The following is a 15,687-nucleotide window of genomic DNA, read 5'->3' as shown; positions in this document are numbered from 1 at the left end:
TTTCAACTCCCTCCAAAGGTTTTCTATGGGGTTGAGATCTGGAGACTGGCTAGGCCACTCCAGGACCTTGAAATGCTTCTTACAAAGCCACTCCTTCATTGCCTGGGTGGTATGTTTGGGATCATTGTCATGTTGAAAGACTCAGCCACGTTTCATCTTCAATGCCCTTGCTGATGGAAGGAGGTTTGCACTCAAAATCTCATGATACATGGCCCCATTCATTCTGTCCTGTACATGGATCAGTCGTCCTGGTCCCTTTGCGGAGAAACAGCCCCAAAGCATGATGTTGCCACCCCCGTGCTTCACAGTAGGTATGGTGTTCTTTGGATGCAACTCAGAATTCTCTCTCCTCCAAACACGACGAGTTGTGTTTCTACCAAACAGTTCTATTTTGGTTTCATCTGACCATATGACATTCTCCCAATCCTCTTCTGGATCATCCAAATGCTCTCTAGCAAACTTCAGATGGGCCCAGACATGTACTGGCTTAAGCAGGGGGACACGTCTGGCACTGCAGGATCTGAGTCCCTGGCGGCATAGTGTGTTACTGATGGTAGCCTTTGTTACGTTGGTCCCAGTTCTCTGCAGGTCATTCACTAGGTCCCCCCGTGTGGTCCTGGGATTTTTGCTCATCGTTCCTGTGATCATTTTGACCCCACGGGGTGAGATCTTGCGTGGAGCCCCGGATCGAGGGAGATTATCAGTGGTCTTGTATGTCTTCCATTTTCTAATTATTGCTCCCACAGTTGATTTGTTCACACCAAGCTGCTTGCCTATTGCAGATTCAGTCTTCCCAGCCTGGTGCAGGTCTACAATTTTGTTTCTGGTGTCCTTCGACAGCTCTTTGGTCTTCACCATAGTGGAGTTTGGAGTGTGACTGTTTGAGGTTGTGGACAGGTGTCTTTTATACTGATAACAAGTTCAAACAGGTGCCATTGATACAGGTAATGAGTGCAGGACAGAGGAGCCTCTTAAAGAAGAAGGTACAGGTCTGTGAGAGCCAGAAATCTTGCTTGTTTGTAGGTGACCAAATACTTATTTTCCACCATAATTTGCAAATAAAGTCTTTCCAAATCAGCCAATGTGATTGTCTGGATTTGTTTTCTCATTTTGTCTCTCGTAGTTGAGGTCTACCTATGATGCCAGTTACAAGCCTCTCTCATCTTTTTAAGTGGGGGAACTTGCACAATTGGTGGCTGACTAAATACTTTTTTGCCCCACTGTATGTAGGAGATTAAGGTGGAGTCGAGTCTGGGTTTTTTAGGCCACTTTGTCAGGGTTAGTTCCAGACCGGATTTGCGTTCCACTGATGACCACCAGCAGGTGGAAAAAAAAAGAGGGACTGGAGCAAGAGGTTGCTCTTGGCCTGGGACTGGGATATGCTTCCCTAAAGAGGTGAGTTTTTAGAGATCACCTAAAGTAGAGATAGGAGACAGATTGAGGTAGAGCGTTCCAGAGGATGGAAAAGGCTCTGGAGAAGTAGTAGAGACGAGCATGGGAGGAGAAGGAGGCTAGAGAGCAAGGGTTCTTGGGGATATTTCTTTAAAAGTATTGGCAGTTCACGTATTGATAACACTTTTCTTTAGAAAAGGTGAAAATTGTTTCAAAGGACCAATACACTTTTCACATCAGAGAGTGCACTACACGATTAAAAGTGGTATCCTTTTTTTACGTTTAGTTTGCAGAATCTCCTCCAGCCTTCTAGCTGTCGATTGTTCTATTGTTTGTACTGATTAGTTTACATACAATCCCTTTTTAAATGATAACCAGACTCTGCGGTTTTGAAGGGTGATGCATTGAAAGAAGTATGTTCCTAAAATATTTCCAAATCTAAAAGAAAAAAAAAAAAAAAAAATTAAAGTGAATCATTAATTGGAGTTTGGCATCTGGCTTTAGGCAGCTTTGTCTCTGTTGAGTGCCATGTCTTTGTGTTTTTTTTATGCCCTCCCCTGAAGTTGTGCATTGCGCGTTACATTACGCAGACAAATTAATTTCACGTATTCTGCTTTGGGCCATCTGCCTTTCATATTTTCCTCCCTAAGATTTGTAAAGTTGTCAAATCATACTTTAGTATAGAAGTGAAAGAAGACAGCAGAGGTATGGTTTGCACGTCTGACCTTTTTAAAAAATCCATTACACGCAGTCTTCTGAAAGACTGGACTCTGTCATTCTAATGTGCTTTAGCGTCGCGTGTTTCAGCCCCATGAATACCTTCTAAAATTTTCATGAAAGGTCTATTTTATTGGCTTAGAAATTCTGCATAGCTTTTCTACATTACAAACTTCTGCGCTACCAAATTACAGTCTAAATCACAAATGGTATCTGTCTTCTGTGAACCTAGTAAATGCTTGAAAAGGTGAAATTTGACAGCAAGAATCCTGTAGTTTCTTTATGCTCTGTATGTCTGTATGCAGATTTTAAATTCCAGCTAACTTTTTCTTTTCAGGTCATCAGTGCTTCTTTGATTGTGTTAATGTCTTTGGGTGTTGATTCCCAAATTCATACACCACCTACACAACTTGGCAACACATGAGATAGTGTTTGTTACTGTATTCTTCCTTATCGGCTTATGATTGTTAGAAAGGGTGACCGAGTCTTGGATGGTCTTAGAATAGGTAGTACACATTAGGTGGTGATGGGAGGGTGATGAGCTAGGTGTACCCCCCCCCCCCCCCCCCCGCTGAAATGCAAATTCAGTCAGGTAAAGCAAAATCGTTTGTTTGCTTATGACAGCTTTGTTTAAAGTGGTAAGTCTGTCACAGCAACGCAGTGGCTATTTCACCGAGAAGTCAATGTTGGTCAATACAGGGCTCCTCCGCTGCATTCAAGAGGATGATCACCATCTAAATGACATTATTTTTCATAATTTGAATAAGTAACTCAAATAGCATGTTTTGACCTCTATTTTTGTAAAAATAAATACATTTCGAGTTGAAAATCTACTGAGTACTGTTTTTTAAAAACCCATCTTACTCCCGTTGGTCACCCTGTACGAAGGCCAATCTTTGGCCATGAGACAGGTGCGGCGTCTTTACCTTTCAGCAGTGCACAGCCAGTGATGAATTTTGTTTGTCTGAGAATGTATCAGGTGATCTGTTGTCATTTTTTAGAAGGATCACCAGATTTCATTAGCACAGTTTTTCTTAGAAAACTCTTTCAGGGCATAAAGCTGCATTTGCTGACTTTTTTTTTTGCTATAGGTGCAAGCTTCAGGGCTTCATCCTTTCTTTACTACATACTGCATCATTCAGCTGGAGCAAGCATGTCCATAATGGGGACTGTGGGCACTCAGGGGTAGTTAAAGACGTATGTCAAGGGAAAAAAAACCAAAAGAACACATATGCAGCACATCTCTGCAATACGTGCACATGTTCCCACGTGACAAAATACAGCAGTATTGTGAAGTGAATGAGGTCAACCCTACCGGTGGTGTTTTGCTAAACCACTCAACCACTTTCACTCTGAGATCTCTACAACATAAAGGGTAATCATTCTGTAGTCCAAGATAATAGCTATTCGGCTCTGTCAGATAACACAAGAAGTATGTGGGGAGTGAGGACACAGGACAGGTCTGAATTTCTGACAAGATCAACAGGTTATTTTGCACTTATCAATTAGATATAACATAATGCTTCCAATGGTATTTTTAACAGACTAACAGCATATAAGAGTACTTCATTGTTAGGGTTTACATATACTTTAAAGGGGACAGCAGAAGACTTGGGCCTATACTGGGTCTGTCTCATAGGCTAGCCTTTGTTCTTATTAGCCGTTTGGTTGCTCAACCTCACCTGATCATCAGACATCAGATCAGCTGATCACCAGCACATCGGTGCTTGCATAGTAATTTTCATGTTAGATGTTAGTATTTGTGTGTTTTGTTTTTTTTTAAATAGGAGTTTTGAACTTTGATATTTTATGCTGCCTATACACACAATTTTCAGTCAATTTTCATCCACTGGGAATTGGAAATACAGTCTTAAGCAATCACCAGAAATGAGACAATCTGCCAGCCGTGAGTTGATCATCAGTATTCCATCAATTGTAAATTATTGAAATTTGGCAATTAATCAACAACTTCAATAAAGTTTATTGAATAACAATCAAAAATAAGAAAAATAAGCTAGAGCAATGAAATGACAGTTGGATTTTTCAGCCTGGTTAATTTGGGGTAATTTTAATCCCATTTCTTTGCAGTGAGCCAAAATTGTCATTTTATTCTTTGATTGCTTTATGATTTAGAAAATAAATGATATGTTCAAAGTTCGATTCCTCTGTAAAACTGTACAGTCAACTTTAGAGTTGCACAGAGTGGGCTGGGTTACGTGTAGGGGAGGGGCATATGACATCAAGGCACTCCAGGAGTAGACACGAGTGGTAACTATACTGTTCTGAACCCCGATATGCACGATATGAACAATGCTCTGTTGTTTTTAAGTGTGATATGTGTGGTGCGCTGTAAGAACCTTTTTAATCTCCTAAGGTTTGGGATAAATAAAAGTTTTTATGGTATAATCACTATGTGGGTATTCTTTGTTCTCCACCTTATGTGATTTGGTTTTATTGAGAATCTTTACAGCATATGGAATAGAGGAGAGGAGAGATTGGTGTTTATCTTGGAGCAACACATTGGGTCCCTGCGGGACAAAAAGCGCATGCTGATCATGCTATTTTAGTAAGATCAGAGATATTCAGGTGCGAGCACATCCGGTGAATAAAATCACTATTTTATTTTTTTTTTTTTTCCAAAAAAAATAATGTTTATTGTGAAATACAGATTGACATAATAAGCTAAGATAAACATGAAATGTGAGAAAGACAATTAGCAACACACACATCCAGTCAAGAGTGCATGAAAACAAGTACAATTACAAAAACAAAGCAGTGTGGGGTAACTAAACCACGACACGGTAGTGCCTGAAATACATTGTAATGAAACGCGTTAGGCCAGGAGGCCCCAGACATCCTCTGATAACGTCACAAAGTGTGGATCTGCAGCGGGGAGAAGAGCGCAAACGACGTCTAAGCCAGAGTCAGTGCTATAAGTTGAAAGTGGTGGAGGCGTCTGAGCGCGGATGTGAGAATGTGTGATCAAGTATACTGCTAGTATGAAAGGGGAAGTGATTCTGTCATCATAGCTAATTGTCCTTTGGGTAGTTGACCAATGCATGCAGAGGTTAGTCTGAAATGAAGAAAAGAAGCCATAGAGCGGAGAATAAAATCACTATTTTAATACAGTAGAAGAGCAGTTATTGGTGATTGTCACTAATGTGATTAAGAAGAAATTTCATGATTTGAAGCATTGGAAGATGCATTTGGGACTCTATCAATCTCATTGTTAAAAGGTATCAGTCAGGAGAAGGGTACAAAAGAATTTCCAAGGCATTAGATATATCATGGAACAGTGAAGACAGTCATCATCAAGTGGAGAAAATATGGCGCAACAGTGACATTACTAAGAACTGGACGTCCCTCCAAAATTGATGAAAAGACGAGAAGAAAACTGGCCTGGGAGGCCGCCATATATATGGCAAGTACTGGCTGTGTGGTACAAGTGATAACAAGCACCCATATTCTTTGTATGTCTGGGCTATGGGGTGGAGTGGCAAGACAGAAGCCTTTTCTTATGAAGAAAAACATCCAAGCCCAGCTGAATTTAGCAAAAACACATCTGAAGTCTCCCAAAAGCATGTGGTAAAATGTGTTATGGTCTGATGAAACCAAGGTTGAACTTTTTGGCCCTAATTCCAAAATATATGTTCGGTACAAAAACAACACTGCACATCACCAAATGAACACCATACCCACAGTGAAGCATGGTGGTGGCAGCATCATGCTTTGGGGCTGTTTTACTTCAGTTGGAACTGGGGCCTTAGTCAAGGTAGAGGGAATTATGAACAGTTCCAACTACCAGTCAATATTGGCACAAAACCTTCAGGCTTCTGCTAGAAAGCTGAACATGAAGAGGAACTTCATCTTTCAGCATGACAACAACCCAAAGTATACATCAAAATCAACAAAGAAATGGCTTCACCAGAAGAAGATTAAAGTTTTGGAATGGCCCATCTAGAGCGCAGACCTGAATCCGATCGAAAATCTGTGGGGTAATCTGATGGATTAGGAGTGTTTTTGCAAGGAAGAGTGGGCAAATATTGCCAAGTCAAGATGTGCCATGCTGATAGACTCATACCCAAAAAGACTGTAATCAAATCAAAAGGTGCTTCAACAAAGTATTATTTTAGTTTTTTATTTTTACTTCCCTCTACCTAAAAGATTTCAGTTTGTTGTTCAAGTGATTTCAGTTTATAGGTTACATTAAAGTTGGAAAAGGTCTGAAATGATTTATCTTTGTCTTATTTTTTTTACATCACAGAAACCTGATATTTTAACAGGGGTGTGTAGACTTTTTATATTCCCTGTATATAAAATGTGTTTTATCAGCTGTTTTTCTTACTCACATTTCCCAAGGATTGATGCCTGGGATGGTTTTACAAGAGGACAGAATGTTTTGGCTCTGCTTTTTGTCTTTTTTTCTTAACAGATGATTTGTTCAACTGTCTGGGCAAAAAGTAAAACTGTTTGGTGTCCATCCAACTTTACCTTAATATGAGTTCTTTCTCCATCCTCAGGGATTCACATCTCCTTGAATTCTCACATCCCTACTCACTCAGTGATTTTACTTTTTTCCTAAAATGACCAGTACGTGGTCAGACTGAAATGGCTCCTAGAATTGCCCTGTGACTTTGCAGTGACTCTTACAGCATCCTTAGAGGAAAGATTACTATATGCAGGGAATCCAATGTGTTATTTCCTGCTCTAAGGGTTGCTGTTAGAAATCTCGGGGCTCTGTAGAGCCTACCTGAAAGCCCCACCCCCTCCCTTTCAGGAAATAAAACCATATGTTTGGTAAAAATACACTAAAATGATTATTAGTAGATAGAAACACAGCAACTTACAAAGTTGCTGCTAAATCTAAAAGATAAAACTGTATTGAGTTAATAAATAAAGCTCAATCACACAGTGGCCAGTACAATTTGAATCAGCAATATTTTTATGTGGCTGGAGCCTCCTGGAGCTGTGTGCAGGAATGTTATGTTAGGCCCCTTTCAGACTCCTTTGTCTGTGTACACCCAACTACCCTCTGATCTTATCCACCTAAACGGAAGAGGACATATCCCCTTCTATTTTTTTTTAGCAGACTGGATTAATTTATACTCGCCTGTCCATAGGGGTGAATGGACCATCCAATATTGTCCACCTGAAAAACTGACCTTATCAAACCAGCTGTGTGAAAGGGACTTTAAGTTACTTGGATGCAGCAGCTGTCGGGACACATCAGCAGGTCCTAATTTGACAAGTATGTGTGGATGCAGGTGTACAACCGCAAACACAGACAGTGTGCATTTGGGGTCACTTACTCACACCTGTACACCTGTCAAATTAGAAACTGCAGATGTGTTCATACAGCTGCTACATCCTCATAGAGTAACAGGCGGCTCCAGTCACATGAACAAATGCATGTGGTTTTGGTACACACTAGTGCGGGTTTGAAGGGGTTAAAGCAGGCAGTGAGGATACGATACAACTCCTTATCGCCACCTAGCATATGTTCTCTGAAGAGCAACCCAAACATGGATCACTATTCAGAGAGCAAAGCATGTGTGAATGAGTCCTTAATTATTGTTTACAAGTTTATTTATATTATTATTTTTTAACAGGTGGGGGGCTTTGGTGAAATATCAGGAATCTAAACAAACCCCTAATGTATCACTTTTGAAAAAGAGAAAGGGACTGAGGACACAGATCCCCAATCCCCTTTACTATATAATAAATGAACAGGAAGCACTCTGTACATAGGCTCCCAGTTCATTCACAGACTGAAGCATAGTAAACATTGTTTACTATATTTCCATTGTGAATGAACACAGGAGTGGTTGGTACTGCTCACTATGTTCAATCTGGAAAGGAAGGGGCTGACAAATACGACATATTTACATCTCCCCTTGCTGCAGCAGGTGGGATGTAAAGGAGGAGAAGCTGAAGCAAAAAAGGGGGGGTCACACAGGTTGACCAGAGCTCCAGGAATGGGGGTGATTGAAGCAAAGGGCCAGTTGCACTGCCTTATCAGCGTCCCTGTCCTCCTCATGAAAAGTCTAACAGAATACTTATGTGTTTGTGACTTTAAAGAAAACACATTTCTTTTTATAGTATGTAATTATATATGTATTCAAGGCAGTCACAATTGTGCTTTGTTGCTTCTTACCAATAGAACTCTGACTGTCCCTAATAATCCTCAAATAAAATATTCTCCCCACAGCTTGCATGGTATGTGTTTTAATTTCAGCAGTTTAACAGCTATGTGAACAGCACTGACTGACATATAGTCAAAAGAGAGACTGTTCAAGATACATAGGTACATAAAAATATAGCACAGCAAGCAAGTGAAGGTCGAAAATTACTTCTGATAAACGCGACCATAATGGCTCAGAGTAGAGTACTCTCTAAAAATACAACTTATTTATTCTGTTAGATTGGATTTTCTTGCAAGTGTTTCCTGTTTTAACATACCATTGGTATAATTATTATAAATAATTGTACGCCTTACCTTTTTATGTCCTTATTTTACCCTCTCTGTATTACATCATACAACCTATTATTTATGGTGTTGATAAATACAGATGTTTCTTGCGCCAGGAGTAATGGGGACCATAGAACTGCCAAGATGTCACCACCTGACCTTGTTATTTCTTGGTTGCAGTGACTAGAAAAACACTTACTACTAGAGACACGTTCACAGTTTGCTGTGTGCTCAGCAGAGGAATGATCCTGACCCTTTGGCTGGGTTGCAGGAAATTATTTTTAAAGCTTGGGCCTGTCTGCAATCATAATGTCTTTCTGTTATTATATACAAGCTTTTAGATGGGAACCTATTTCATGTGAAGAAGAAATGCAGGACTTCTGGTCAGGGAATCAAAACCCCTGTTTTATGGGTGTCTTATTTTATACCCTTTCTAGTCAGAGAAATCCTGTCAAATATGTAACTTTTCCATTTAAACTTGATTAGCTGATGTATTTCATTTTGCCATTCCTCTTGTGTGTCCCTCTTCATAAATACATCTGGTTGGAAATTTTCTTATTTCCTCAACATCTCAGTAATCAGATATATTGTATTCAGTAAATTTGTTATTTTGACATTTAGTACCAGCTTCTTGGAATTTAATTTTGGTTGGTGCCTATTCTTTGTTTTGAGCATATTATGGGATACATTTGTTTTTCTACAAGACAAGTGTTGGTGCTAAAGTAATATTGGTGTTAGGATTATGGCTGTTGTAAGGTTGTGCGTTGGGATTAAGAGTTAGTGTTAGGTGTGAGGATGAGGGATCTTGCTTAGAATAACTCCTGCCAAAACTTTTTTTCTTTTTAGTTTTCAATAGAATGGGATATGGCTACAATCTCTTATTTTGTTTTTGCTGTCTGTTAAAAAGAAGTCCCTGCCCTTTGCAGATCTGTGACACCAGGACATAAAGCCAAGAGAGTGGGGGTCAGAAAACACATAGGACAATAAAAACCATATAGACTGAAACTCTTTCCCACCCAAACAAAAGGTTTTGGTTGCTGCCTGTGTCCCCATTGGAGAGGTGTTACATCAGTTCTTGTTCCTCAGTCCCCCTTTTATCCAGGGCACATTGGGGAAATCTCCCCAATGACTAATGTTGCAAGAGTGCCAAAATGACTGAAAAGCACACACACAGTAGGTTGATTCACTAAAGGCAAATTGGTTGTTCTTTTGGCAAGCAAATTTTCCCTTAGCATAGTGAGTGTGGTGGAAATTGACTTTGCAAAGAATACCCATCACATGTGCAGCCTTAAGGTGCTGTCATTTTTAGATCTCAGCTTATGCCATGAAAGCTGACTTACCCCTTCCACCTTTGACAATTTTGTTTTTGGTCCGCAAGGCCTTTCTTCACATTACAGGATCATTTTGAAGTTGTGGTAAGGTGAAGGTGGGCCAACAAAAGATTAGGCTCCCTTTACTTAGTGTAGTCCCCGGCCGCTTTAGATGCTGTGCATAGGTATGCGCACATACATGTAGTGTCGGCTTTTCAGCTATGAGCCCAGTTTATTGTGCTTTAAGTTTAAGTGAAAGTGTTTAAGTTGATACTAAACCCAAGTAAAATAAGAAAATTTTATTCAATGCACTTATTGCTAGCTATCTGTGACCCTTCAAATTGCAACTTCATGAAGCACATTCACAAAAATAAAATTTCCATTCTAATGAGAGTGGCTACATTCACTCTACATGTGGGGACATAGGCACCCTCTCCTGCTTGCTGCTGACACAAACTATGCCAATAGGGTCTGATGTACCCAGGCTGGTGAGTAAAAGCAGAGAGAAAATGCCCATGGACCACCCTGAAGTAAACAAAGAGGCAAGCATGGTAAGTTGATTCAGCAGGTACAAAGACATCTGGGATTTGTAGCTTCAGCAGAAGGGTACACGTGACTGTACGTATGTGTGGACTACTTGCACCCACAGATGGGAAGTGAAGGAAAAGGGGCATACGGAGATGAGATTTACTACACAGAAACATGGTATGTGAAAGTTTTTGCCTCCTTTAAAGGCTTGCTTGTCAGATATATAGTATTGTTTGATGGATCGAGACATTAATGTTTAGTAGTAGTATTATTCACTTACAGGGATAGACACTTTCATTATTTTTAGGGATACATATTCATTTTTAATGTTTTTGTTGAATTTTTGAAGTTTTGGTAGAGGTTTATATGTTATAATAAACGTCGAATATATATGATAAAAAATAAAAATGTATTTATGGGCTAAATTGTCTTGTGGAATTATTTTTTTTGAATATTTATGGCTTAGTCTGAGCTACTTGGTGTGAGTTCAACACTTATGTAGGACCTCTGATTTCTTCATTGTATGCACAAGAGCAAGGCAGCTTATATTGAGAAGTGTGTTTCAAGAAGGACAGGCCAGAGTATTTACCTTCCAACTTTGTTAGGTTTGAGGTGTTCTAGAAGAAACCAACTCTAGGTGCTTCCATTTTGACTGCTGTCAAGTTGCATATTTTAGCTTTACTTCAGGTACATTCAGGTAAAATGTCCTGCCTTGAGTGGATCATTGGTTAATTATACTTGTCCTCTTGAATTGCTCTTTACTTTTTTTGACCCCGTTTCAACTCACTGAACTGAGATTGTCCAGAGACCTGTACAGAGTTCTCCAGAGAAACATTATCTGTGTTATGCAGTGTTTGATACACTGTTTAGTTTAAGACTTCTGTTAAGAATCCTTCAATGTTGATATTTTATCCCTAGCTGACCTGCCAAACTCAAGCATACAAGTGTTTCCTGAAAAAAATTATGAAATTTTCCACAAGAGTTAGCCCTCTAAAGATGTGTAAATTTACACTAATACGCCAAAAAGTAGGGTTTCTATGTTTTGTCTGGGAAGTTGGATTATTAATCTGCAGTTGCAATACTGACTGGATTTTCTTGGGATTGTGAATTTGCTGTTAAATTGGATCTTGCATGAAAATGTGATATTTGAGCGTTTGTAGATGCTCTTTATTGAATCTCTTGAGGTGGCAAGATGCTTAACTGAAAAGCATAGAAGGCTGTGATAAACAAAAATAAAGTATGTTACCTTTCCTTATAGATCAGATATTGCTCCCCTTCTCTGAACTACACACCAGAATTGATCACAGACATAATAAAGAGTTTGAAATGCTTTATACCCACTTAGTTGACAACACCTTACAGGATTGTAGTAACTGACGCCTAGAGGGACTTACCTTATACAGCACAACACCTTTCCAATACTGATCTGACTGCCAGATAGCTTTACCCAAGCAAAGAGTGTTTTGGATGTACATCTGTCAGGTATTGAGGAATCAAAAGGCAGATATCTAAGATTAGTCAGCCTAATGCAGCAATCCTGATGTTTTTTTACCCCTCAATCAAATACACTTGTAATAAACACTCACCGATCTATGTTTCTAGACCAATGAACCAACAAATGCCCTACCTGTCCTAACCACAGTGTATATGTATCAAGTAAATACCCCCAGAAATAGGTAATCACTTAATTTTAGTTGAAGCTAATATTCAACCAGGGCAAACTGTTCAGTAATAATGCATTTATACCTGTCAGCAGCATATGTAGGCACTTACATGTTAATTAGCACTTTAGCATTTTTCCAAGTTATAGCTTTTTTGGCTATACTTCTCCTATGGACCACAGGAGTAGTTAGTTTTGCACTTCTGTGACCTGTTTTCAGCAGACAGAGGGCTTCAGCCACAGAGCCACTGAGGTCACAGAGCTGGTCCAGGTTCTGAAAAGATTCTGACCATATGGTCGGGATGCACCCAGAAGCCTGGATCAGTACCTGGCTCAGCCTCTCAGCGAGCTGCAGAAAGCCTGAGCCAACAGCTCCTGCCCTCTCCATAGCCCAGCGCTCCAGTAAGCTCTGGAGGGACAGAACAGAGTGTCGGTGACTGACAGTCACAGCTCTCTGCTTAGAGCGGAGGGAAGAACTGAGCGATCAGTGGTCTTTGATCACTCAGATCTCAGTGCAGAGTCGGTGGCTGGACAGATGCATGTCAGATTAAGGCTGCATCCACCTAGGTGAGTGCTGTCTCCAAGTAAGGAGCTATAGGGGGGCTAAGTAAACATTGATGGTACCTCAGAGTTCAAGTCTATTACCTCTGTGCCACAACGTGCAGGCAGCCGTGGTCCTATTGGCTTGTCCAATGACATTGAATGCAAGACAGCTTAAACATTTTATATTCCTTTCCACAAATCATATTGAAGAATTTTGGTTTTTGCTCTGTCATTGTCTTTATCATTCCACTTAGCTTATTGAAATTCCAAGACAATCTTCATATAAGCCATATTATCTTAAAACTGCTGAGGCCTCTCTTCTGGACTAATCTATATAATTTCTCAAAATCACATGATGTATGCACCCCTTTATCATGTAGAAACATAAGGGAAAATACAAGTTACTTAAAGTGGAACTAAACCCTCCCAGTCTTTACAGCAAAGCAAGCTGCCATCTTAGCCTCTGATCTGCAGTTGCCATGGTGCTGCACTTTATCAGCTATGACACCAACCTTTTGATAGCTTGATAGTTTGGTTGAGTGCTAACATAAGCACACTGTTGACTGTAAATGTTAATATTCAAAGCATGCCTTTCATTTAACTGTTTTGGGAAAATATTAAAGTTGTGGTACACCTCAGACATGAAAAATGAATGGAACACATCCAACTATAGTGTGTTCTAACCTGAATCCAGTCTGGATCCTTTCTGATCTCTGCTATCTGGAAGTCTTTCTCCTAAAAGATTAAGCTGATGACTCATACCCTCAGCTCTTCTGTTTCTCAGAGCCTGTGAAGCTAGGGGTACGTCACTTTCCTCTAGTCAGCTCTCAGATTACAGAATGCTTTGATTCCCTGATTGGTTTTGTTGAAGGGTACCAACAAATTTGTCCATGTTTGTAACCAATACTTTTAAAGACTGATAACCTCCACTGGTAATGCTTTATTACCCAAGCACTCACATTAGCTCAACAAATTAAGAAACTTAAAGACAAAATATACAACTATATTACCATTTCATGTGAGTGAAATTGAAAAAAATCCCAAATTATGGGGTGTCACTAGAACATGGATAGAAGGAAAATCATCCAATGGGGACACTAGTTCTACTGACCCTGGTGACAACTAAAGATTACCTGTTTGGACGGATTTCCTCTCTATTCCTGTATAGGCTATGCAATAACTTTATTTAATTAAACTTTTACTAGTGGTCAGTACACAAAGTCAAAGAGAGACAGAAAAATGGCCATGAAATACTCACGATCGTTAGCTTCCATTTAAAAGGTCCACCATTGCAGTACTTTGCTGGAATCTTAGTAGGTAGACCTCACCATTTAAAATAAAGTAGTTGACTGAGCTTACATTATCATTTTTGAATGAACAGACTCTTCACATGCTGTTTATCATCATTTCAATGGAAAAGCAGTAATGTTTGCTAGAGCCTGAAACACACTGTGAATTAAATAGCACATTTTGCTCTTTGGTGTCTTGATGAAATCCAGGTTTAGCATTTTAATTTTTTCCCAGTATGTATCTTCATACTGTAAATACCAAAGCTATACCTGTATAGAGCTAAAGAATCCCCATCTTTCTCTACATTACCCTTCTGTATCACTTGACCCTTTTGGAGGAAGGATCTTCTCCAGCACCAAGTGACTGTCATGTTTACAGACCTGCCCTGAAGAAATGTGGACTGGTGGATTGATGGGCTGGCTTAGTAAAGTCAGAGCTGTACCTTTAACTGCATATTTACAGTTGCAAGAAAAAGTATGTGAAACCCTTGGGATTACGTGGAGTTTTGCATGAATTGGGCATAAAATGTGCTCTGAATGTCATCTAAATCACAACAATAGAAGAACACAGTCTGCTGAACATAATACTACACAAACATTAGATGTTGCCATGGTTTAATTGCACATAACATGTAAACATTCACAGTGCAGGGAGCAAAAAGTATGTGAACCTTTGGACTTAATAACTGGTTGACCCTCCTTTGGCAGCAATAACCTCAACCAAACGTTTCCTGTAGTTGCAGATCAGACCTGCACAACGATCTGGAGTCATTTTGGACCACTCCTCTTCACAAAACTGTTTCAGTGTAGCAATATTCTTGGGATGTCTGGTGTGAATCGCTCTCTTAAGGTCATACCACAGCATTTCAATGGGGTTGAGGTCAGGACTCTGACTGGGCCACTCCAGAAGGCGTATTCTGTGCTATTGCAGCCATTGTTTTGTTGAATTACTTGTATGCTTTGAGTCATTGTCCTGTTGCATCACCCATCCTCTGCGGAGCTTCAGTTGGCGGACAGATGGTCGTACGTTTTCCTGCAAAATGTCTTGATAAACTCTGGAATTCATTTTCCCATCAATGACAACAATCTGTCCAGGCCCTGAGGCAGCAAAGCAGCCCCAAACCATGATGCTCCCTCCGCCATGTTTTACAGGGGGGATGAGGTTTTGATGTTGGTGTGCTGTGCCTTTTTTTCTCCACACATAGTGTTGTGTGTTCTTCCCAAACAACTCAATCTTGGTTTCATCTGTCCACAGTATATTCTGCCAGTAGTGCTGTGGAACATCCAGGTGCTCTTTTGCAAACTTCAAACGTGCTGCAATATTCTTTTTGGACAGCAATGGCTTCCTCCGTGGTGTCCTCCCATGTACTCCATTCTTGTTTAATGTTTTCCTTATTGTAGATGTGTCAACAAAAATGTTAGCATGTGCCAGAGATTTCTGTAGGTCTTTAGCTGACACTCTGGGATTCTTCTTTACCTCATGCAGCATTCTGCGTTGTGCTCTTGCAGTCATTTTTACAGGACGACCATGCATAGGGAGAGTAGCAACAGTGCTAAACTTTCTCCATTTGTAGACAGTCTGTCTTACCGTGGACACATGAACATCAAGGCTCAAGGAGATACTTTTGTAACCCTTTCCAGCTTCATGCAAGTCAACAATTCTTGATCGTAGTTCTTCTGAGAGCTCTTTTCTGCAAGGCATGGTTCACATCAGACAGTGCTTCTTGAAAGCAGTAAACCCAAAACAGGTGTGTATTTTTTAAGGGCAGGACAGCTGTC

At 40.0% G+C, this 15,687-nt stretch overlaps 1 protein-coding gene across 7 annotated transcripts in view; it reads left to right on the top strand.

Annotated features, from left to right (window-relative positions):
- The window catches only part of RALGPS1 (Ral GEF with PH domain and SH3 binding motif 1), a 577,572-nt gene that overhangs the window by 236,457 nt on the left and 325,428 nt on the right, over positions 1–15,687 (top strand). The gene's annotated exons all lie outside the window — the stretch shown is intronic.

Source organism: Staurois parvus, unplaced genomic scaffold, assembly GCF_062004578.1.
Source record: "Staurois parvus isolate SC_StPar_1 unplaced genomic scaffold, SC_StPar_1.0 ptg000154l, whole genome shotgun sequence".
NCBI classification, from domain to species: domain Eukaryota; kingdom Metazoa; phylum Chordata; class Amphibia; order Anura; family Ranidae; genus Staurois; species Staurois parvus.
Note: the sequence above shows the minus strand (reverse complement) of the source record. Positions and strands in the feature narration are given on the sequence as shown.